The sequence below is a fragment of the Vulpes vulpes genome, chromosome 12, assembly GCF_048418805.1.
Source record: "Vulpes vulpes isolate BD-2025 chromosome 12, VulVul3, whole genome shotgun sequence".
Lineage (NCBI taxonomy): Eukaryota > Metazoa > Chordata > Mammalia > Carnivora > Canidae > Vulpes > Vulpes vulpes.
In genome coordinates, this window is record NC_132791.1 from 131940868 (window position 1) to 131950124 (window position 9257).

Consider the following 9257-nt stretch of genomic DNA (forward strand, 5'->3'; position numbering starts at 1 on the left):
CTTCATGTCTTTTGCCCATTTCATGATTGGATTGTTTGTTTCTTTGGTGTTGAGTTTAATAAGTTCTTTATAGATTTTGGAAACTAGCCCTTTATCTGATATGTCGTTTGCAAATATCCTCTCCCATTCTGTAGGTTGTCTTTTAGTTTTATTGACTGTATCCTTTGCTGTGCAAAAGCTTCTTATCTTGATGAAGTCCCAATAGTTCATTTTTGCTTTTGTTTCTTTTGCCTTTGTGGATGTATCTTGCAAGAAGTTACTGTGGCCAAGTTCAAAAAGGGTGTTGCCTGTGTTTTCTTCTATGATTTTGATGGACTCGTCTCACATTTAGATCTCTCATCCATTTTGAGTTTATCTTTGTGTATGGTGAAAGAGAGTGGTCCAGTTTCATTCTTCTGCATGTGGATGTCCAATTTTCCCAACACCATTTATTGAAGAGACTGTCTTTCTTCCAATGGATAGTCTTTCCTCCTTTATCGAATATTAGATGACCATACATTTCAGGGTCCACTTCTGGGTTCTCTATTCTGTTCCATTGATCTATGTGTCTGTTTTTGTGCCAGTACCACACTGTCTTGATGACCACAGCTTTGTAGTACAACCTGAAATCTGGCATTGTGATGCCCTCAGCTATGGTTTTCTTTTTTAAAATTCCCCTGGCTATTCGGGGTCTTTTCTGATTCCACACAAATCTTAAAATAATTTGTTCTAACTCTCTGAAGAAAGTCCATGGTATTTTGATAGGGATTGCATTAAACGTGTAAATTGCCCCGGGTAACATTGACATTTTTACAATATTAATTCTGCCAATCCATGAGCATGGAATATTTTTCCATCTCTTTGTGTCTTCCTCAATTTCTTTCAGAAGTGTTCTATAGTTTTTAGGGTATAGATCTTTTACCTCTTTGGTTAGGTTTATTCCTAGGTATCTTATGCTTTTGGGTGCAATTGTAAATGGGATTGACTCCTTAATTTCTCTTTCTTCAGTCTCATTGTTAGTGTATAGAAATGCCATTGATTTCTGGGCATTGATTTTGTATCCTGCCATGCTACCAAATTGCTGTATGAGTTCTAGCAATCTTGGGGTGGAGGCTTTTGGGTTTTCTATGTAGAGTATCATGTCATCGGCGAAGAGGGAGAGTTTGACTTCTTCTTTGCCAATTTGGATGCCTTTAATGCCTTTTTGTTGTCTGATTGCTGAGGCGAGGACTTCCAGAACTATGTTGAACAGCAGTGGTGAGAGTGGACATCCCTGTCTTGTTCCTGATCTTAGGGGAAAGGCTCCCAGTGCTTCCCCATTGAGAATGATATTTGCTGTGGGCTTTTCGTAAATGGCTTTTGAGATGTCAAGGAAAGTTCCCTCTATCCCAATACCCTGAAGAGTTTTGATCAGGAATGGATGCTGTATTTTGTCAAATGCTTTCTCTGCATCTAATGAGAGTATCATATGGTTCTTGGTTTTTCTCTTGCTGATATGATGAATCACATTGATGGTTTTACGAGTGTAGAACCAGCCTTGTGTCCCGGGGATAAATCCTACTTGGTCATGGTGAATAATTTTCTTAATGTGTTGTTGGATCCTATTGGCTAGTATCTTGTTGAGAATTTTTGCATCCATGTTCATCAGGGATATTGGTCTGTAATTCTCCTTTTTGGTGGGATCTTTGTCTGGTTTCAGAATTAAGGTGATGCTGGCCTCATAGAACGAATTTGGAAGTACTCCATCTCTTTCTATCTTTCCAAACAGCTTTAGTAGAATAGGTATGATTTCTTCTTTAAACGTCTGATAGAATTCCCCTGGGAAGCCATCTGGCCCTGGACTCTTGTGTCTTGGGAGGTTTTTGATGACTGCTTCAATTTCCTCCCTGGTTATTGGCCTGTTCAGGTTTTCTATTTCTTCCTGCTCCAGTTTTGGTAGTTTGTGGCTTTCCAGGAATGTGTCCATTTCTTCTAGATTTCCTAATTTATTGGCGTACAGCTGTTCATAATATGTTTTTAAAATCGTTTGTATTTCCTTGGTGTTGGTAGTGATCTCTCCTTTCTCATTCATGATTTTATTAATTTGAGTCTTCTCTCTCTTCTTTTTAATAAGGTTGGCTAATGGTTTATCTATCTTATTAATTCTTTCAAAGAACCAACTCCTGGTTCTGTTGATCTGTTCCACAGTTCTTTTGGTCTTGATTTCATTTAGTTCTGCTCGAATTTTAATTAACTGTCTTCTTCTGCTGGGGGTGGGTCCATTTGTTGCTTTTTCTCTAGTTCCTTTATGTGTAAGGTGAGCTTTTGTATTTGAGTCCTTTCCAGTTTTTGAATGGATGCTTGTATTGCGATGTATTTCCCCCTCAGGACTGCTTTTGCTGCATCCCAAAGATTTTGAATGGTTGTATCTTCATTCTCATTAGTTTCCATGAATCTTTTTAATTCTTCCTTAATCTCCTGGTTGACCTTTTCATCTTTTAGCAGGATGGTCCTTAACCTCCACGTGTTTGTGGTCCTTCCAAACTTCTTGTTGTGATTAAGTTCTAATTTCAAGGCATTATGGTCTGAGAATATACAGGGGACTATCCCGATCTTTTGGTATCGGTTCAGACCCGATTTGTGACCCAGTATGTGGTCTATTCTGGAGAAAGTTCCATGTGCACTTGAGAAGAATGTGTATTCAGTTGAGTTTGGATGTAAAGTTCTGTAGATAACTGTGAAATCTATCTGGTCCAGTGTATCATTTAAAGCTCTCGTTTCTTTGGAGATGTTGTGCTTAGAAGACCTATCTAGTATAGAAAGAGCTAGATTGAAGTCACCAAGTATAAGTGTATTATTATCAAAGTATTTCTTCAGTTTGGTTATTAATTGGTTTAAATATTTGGCAGCTCCCACATTCGGGGCATATGTATCAAGGATTGTTAAGTCCTCTTGTTGGATAGATCCTTTGAGTATGAAATAGTGTCCCTCTTCATCTCTCACTATAGTCTTCGGGGTAAATTTTAATTTATCTGATATAAGGATGGCTACCCCTGCTTTCTTTTGAGGACCATTTGAATGGTAAATGGTTCTCCAACCTTTTATTTTCAGGTTGTAGGTGTCCTTCTGTCTAAAATGAGTCTCTTGTAGACAGCAAATAGATGGGTCCTGCTTTTTTATCCAGTCTGAAACCCTGCGCCTTTTGATGGGGTCATTAAGCCCGTTCACGTTCAGAGTTAGTATTGATAGATATGAGTTTAGTGTCATCATATCTATTCAGTCCTTGTTTTTGTGGATTGTTCCACTGAACTTCTTCTTAAAGGGGAATTTTAAGAGTTCCCCTTAAAATTTCTTGCAGAGCTGGTTTGGAGGTCACATAGTCTTTCAGTTCCTGCCTGTCTTGGAAGCTCTTTATCTCTCCTTCCATTTTGAATGAGAGCCTTGCTGGATAAAGTATTCTTGGTTGCATGTTCTTTTCATTTAGGACCCTGAATATATCCTGCCAGCCCTTTCTGGCCTGCCAGGTCTCTGTGGAGAGGTCTGCTGTTACCCTAATACTCCTCCCCATAAAAGTCAGGGACTTTTTTTTCTCTTGCTGCTTTAAGGATCTTCTCTTTATCTTTGGAATTTGCAAGCTTCACTATTAAATGTTGAGGTGTTGAACGGTTTTTGTTGATTTTAGGGGGGGATCTCTCTATTTCTTGGATCTGAATGCCTGTTTCCCTTCCTAGATTCGGAAAGTTTTCAGCTAGGATTTGTTCAAATACATATTCTGGCCCTCTGGCCCTTTCGGCGCCCTCAGGAACCCCAATTAAATGTAGGTTTTTCTTCCTCAGGCTGTCGTTTATTTCCCTTAATCTATCCTCATGGTCTTTTAATTGCCTGTCTCTTTTTTCCTCAGTTTCCCTCTTTGCCATCAACTTGTCTTCTATGTCACTCACTCGTTCTTCCACCTCGTCAAGCCTCGTCGTTAGGACTTCTAGCTTGGATTGCATCTCATTTAATTGATTTTTAATTTCTGCCTGATTGGATCTAAATTCTGCAGTCATGAAGTCTCTTGAGTCCTTTATGGTTTTTTCTAGAGCCACCAGTAGCTGTAAAATAGTGCTTCTGAATTGGCTTTCTGACATTGAATTGTAATCCAGATTTTGTAATTCTGTGGGAGAGAGGGCTGTTTCTGATTCTTTTTTTTTTTAAAGCAGTTTTTTTTTAAATTTTTATTTATTTATGATAGTCACACAGAGAGAGAGAGAGGCAGAGACACAGGCAGAGGGAGAAGCAGGCTCCATGCACCGGGAGCCCGACGTGAGATTCGATTCCGGGTCTTCAGGATCGCGCCCTGGGCCAAAGGCAGGCGCCAAACCGCTGCGCCACCCAGGGATCCCTGATTCTTTTTTTTGAGGTGAGGTTTTCCTTCTAGTCATTTTGCTCAGTGCAGAGTGGCCAAAAACAAGTTGTATTGGGAAAAGGAGAAAAAGAGAGAGAAGGAAAGAAAAGAGAAAAAGAAAAAAGAGAAAGAAGAAAAAAAAAGGGTGAAAGGAGAAAGAAAAAGAAAGAAAGGAGAAAAAAAAAGGGGGTGGGGTGGGGGAAGCAATCAGAAATCAAGAAGAAAGAAAGAAAAAGCAGAAAACAAAACAAAAACAAAACAAAAACAAAAACAAAAACAACACGGGGGAGTATCTTCCGATTCTGTATACTTTAAGTCCCTTGACTTCTTCGCCTGGACCTGGTCCGTGTCGCTGGTCTTCTGGGGGAGGGGCCTGCTGTGCTGATTCTCAGGTGTTAGCACTTGGGGGAGCTGCTCTGCCCCTGCCTGGTGCAGGGCTCAGTGGGGCTGTTCACCCCGTGAGGCCCCGGGAGGAAGCCACAGTGGCGGGGGCAGCTCTGGGACCCTGGAGTCAGCTCCCGCAGTAGCTCCGGGGCTCTCTGTCTGCAGGGCCTGGGGGCTCCTGGGCGGGGCCGCTGATCTGCTCAGCTCGGGGCAGGAGCGTCCTTGCTGTCCTGGGCCCTCCCGGCCTCTGCCTGTCCCGGGGGGAGGCCGGATCCTGGGCTGTGTCCCGGCGCCCTGTGCTCCGGGGCCTGCGCTGGTGGATTCACGCTCCCGCCCCGCAGCCCCCTCCGCGGAGCCGCCGCCCGAGCCCCTCCGAGCTGCTCCGGGTCCCGCCGAGCGCTGCAGCCCTTAGGGAGCTCGGCGCATCTCCGGGGCGCAGTTCCTCTGTTACTGTCCCAGGGAGCCCGAGGGCATCCCCGCCTTTCTGGGGATCCTGCTCCAATTCCCCGGGAGCCCCTTTCCGCGGGGAAGGTCGGTGCAGCTCCTGCTCCTCCGGGACGGGGCTCTCCTGTCCTGGGGACACTCGCCCCGGCCTCAGCCCGGCTCCTCGCGGGGCCCCTCCCCCTTGGAGGCCTTTTGTTCCTTTATTTCTTTTTCCCCGTCTTCCTACCTTGATAGAAGCGCGAACTCTTCTCACTGTAGCCTTCCAGCTGGTCTCTCTTTAAATCTCAGACTGAATTCGTAGATTTTCAGGATGATTGGAAGGTTTTCTAGGTAATTTGTTGGGGACAGGTGATTTGGGGACCCTACTCTTCCACCATCTGGCCCCTCCCCTCCAGGTCCTCCATTTCTAAGATCTTGCAGGGGCCTTAGATCTTTTGTTAGGGCAGTTTTTTTACCCAATGGCCCTCCTCTTTGCAATAGGCGCATTGGTTTTTGTTCATCTTAGGGCGCTCCCAAGGGGGACCAGGGCCATCCTCCTTACCTGTCCCTGAAGCCAGCTTCTTGAGGTGACTCCGTCTTTCCTGTGGGTCATCCATGGTTGTGGCCAGCAGGATCTTGGCCAGGTTTCAGGTCTGTCGGTCACTTAGTTTGGTTTGTTGTTCTTCCAGACTTTCTCTATTACTATAGACTCGTTCTGCCACAATCACTAAGTCCTGCAAGCTCTTCTCTCCCAGTCTCTCTACTCTTTGTAATTTCTTTTTAATATCCGGAGCAGCCTGGTTAACAAAAGCCGTGATAATTGTGGCCTTTGTTTCCGGGGCTTCTGGGTTCATAGGGGTGTACTGTCTAAAAGCCTCTGTGACTCTCTCTAAGAAGGCTGCTAGACTCTCATCCTTACCCTGCCTCACATCATAGACCTTGGCCAGATTGGTAGGCTTGCGTGTGGCAGCCTTGAGACCTGCCATTAGAGTCTGGCGGTAGACCCGGAGTTTCTCCTTACCTTCAGCTGAGTTGTAGTCCCAGGTAGGGCGGGATAAAGGGAAGGCAGCATTTATGAGGTCTGGGTTTTGTCTGTCCTCTCCCAGGACAGACTTCCGGGCTTCCACCTGAAGTCGTTCTCTTTCCTCGGTGGTGAAGAGAACCTGCAAAACCTGTTGGCAGTCGTTCCAAGTAGGCTGGTGGGTAAAGAGAACAGTATCTAAAAGCCCGATTAGACCTCTCAGATTATCAGAGAACTTTGCATTTTGGGTTTTCCAATTATATAAATCACTGGTGAAGAACGGCCAATATAACATTAGCTGTTCGCCAGTCTCGTCAGGGGGCCCCATGGCTCAGAGAGAAAGGGCAGTGGAATCAGTTGGCCCTGCATTCGGAGGTGGGGCTGTCCAGTGGGTCCGACCACATGTCCCTGCTGCTGGCCCACGCACAGGGACTCCCTCGTCAGGGAGGGGTGGTGCCCCTTCTGCAGCCCCTGATGCCTCCAATGGAGGAGCAGAAGCGGGGAGGGATGCCCAGTAGGGCGGCAGCGGGTGAATCAGGTCCTCTGGGGAGGAATCCTGGAAGACCGGATGAAGGCGTGCTTCGGGCATAGAGTCGGTCTCCTTTTTGGCTTTCTGCAGGGCTAGAATCTCTGTGGGTCCTGCTTTGGGGGGTAAAAATGGTTTTAGCCAAGGAGGGGGATTCTCGATTATGTCCTGCCAGATCAGGATGTAGGGCACCTGGTCAGAGTGGCTGTCCGGTTTGTCCCTGAAGGCCACGGCCTTAACCTGTAAGATAATAGGTAGGTGAAAAGTTCCTTCTCTGGGCCATCCCATGCCAAAGGTTGGCCATTCTGATATGCAATAAATTTGGAACCTCTTTCTCCATATGTCTATGCTCAGAATACAAGCTCTTTCCCTAATATCCGAGAAGTGAGAGAGCATAAGAGATAGGGGAGTGGTTTCTGTCTCCCCCATTATGTCCCCAATCCACACCAAGACACAGACAGTAAAGACGATTAACAAGGACACAACAACAGAGACAAATGCACAAACAGTTAGCAAGGACATAGTAACACAGACAAACATGCAAACGGTTAACAAGAACACGGTAACAGACAAACGTTCCGTGCGGCCGCGGAAACAAAACAGAAAGTAACCTGAAGGGCTGGCAGCCGGCCCTCCTTACAGATGAGGACCCCATCCTCTATACAGACGAGGACCTCTGTCCTCCTTACAGATGAGGACCCCGTCCTCTATACAGATGAGGACCCTGTCCTCCAGGCAAGGCAAGGGACGTCTCCTCAAGACCCCCGGTCGACGGCCCGCCAGCACGTCCGCCTAAGCCAAAGCCGACCCAATACAGATTGGAATTCCTACAGGTACAGTACAGTTCTGAGCTCTGAAATATGCGCGCAAAAGGTGAAAAAACTTGAGTGCACTCACCACGCGTGAAACCCTCCGGATGGGGTCCTGGAGGTTTCTTGGATCCCGACGAGCCCCCAAATGTTGTGCCCAAGATCGCAAATCCGAGAAACCGCCAAGGAGCCGACACCGATGCAAACACACGAGGGTTTATTTACAAGCTCGAGTCTGGGTCCAAGTCCCTGCTCCGCTGCGTCGGGTATACTTGGGCCCAGGCTCGAGCTTGTAAATAAACCCTCGTGTGATTGCATCGGTGGTGTCAGCTCTTTGGCAGTTTCTCGGATTCCGGATCTTGGGCACAACACTCTCCTGCTCTAGGGCGCATAGCCATCCCCCCCACCCCGCGCCCCCACCCAGCTCTTCCCCAGGACCCTGTGCTCCCACTGGTGGCCCCTTCTGCAGCTTCACTGACTCCCCACTGGTTCCTTCTCAAGAACACCTGAGCAGCAGCTCCGTCCTAGGGATGCAGCCAACAGACATGCACACCTGCCACTGACATCAGCGCCACAGCCTGTGGGGACGCTCCCCTCACCCCTTCTGGGTCACCCCTGCAGATGCTCTGCAGCTGGGAGCCAGGGGCATCTCAGGTGAGCGCAGGGATGCAGGTAGCCTCTCACAGACAGAGACAAGGGCCAGGTCCTGGCGGGGAAGGGCGCCTTCTGTGTGCCTCAAAGTCAGTTGGTGACCCGGGGAGGCAGAGGGGGCCTCTGGGACGCTGGTCCCCAAACGTGGGATCGTGGAAATATATCCAGCTGTGTGTGTATGACACATGCACTTCTCTGCAGGGATATTTTATCTCAAAATGAAGGTCTTATTTATTTATTTATTTTTGAAGCTTGAGTATTCTCTGCACTGGAACAACACTCACAAAAATCGTCTGGTGCCCTTTCTCTTGCCTCGTCCCCCAAAGGTGGGGCATTCTCTACCTTTGGGAGCATTGGAGCCACTCTGGGAGTTTGTGAAATCAGAACGTCATTCCTGGAGTTCTGACCCGGAGGGGCTGGGTTACAGTCAGGAATCGGCTTTTGTAAGTCCCAGGGGACCTGGAACCACATGTGCAGTAGCGCTGACCTACAAAGAATCACATTGACCTGCTGCCTCCAGTTCCCTGCCTCTCGTTTCCTGTCAGCTTGCTTTAAGCTGGTCTCTGGGGTTTCTGATTCCTCAGATTGAAAAGCAACCAACCGAATAGAGACACCAGCAGAGGACCACCACCCTTGTGTTTTGCCAAGGGTATGTGTGTGTGTGTGTGTGTGGAGGGGGGGTTCACAGAGACCACGTGCTCTGGTTTCTTAAACTCAGGGGCGGTTACAATCCCAGTGGGAAGGCAGTCAGGACGGCTGCATCTGTGGTGTCCCCATGTTCTGCAGCGGCCTCAGCCTGGCCCTGGGCTCCTAGCACTGGCTCCCTTTGCTCAGCCGACTTGATTCCTTGGCCCCTGTGAACACACATCTCTCTGCTCCTGGAGCCAGACAGAGCCTGATGAGCTCTTTGGGACCAAGACTTCCCCTGACCGAATCCCGGGGAAACTTCCCTTCTGTGTCTTCCTTGTCCCAAAGCCCTGGGCCCAGATGGCACTGCCCCCCACGCCCCACAGGTGCCTGTCAGCCAAGCTCCAGTTAGACACTAGACAGGCTGGGGCGGCGCAAGGAGGGTGGGGTTCCGCAGGGCTTGGGAGTGGC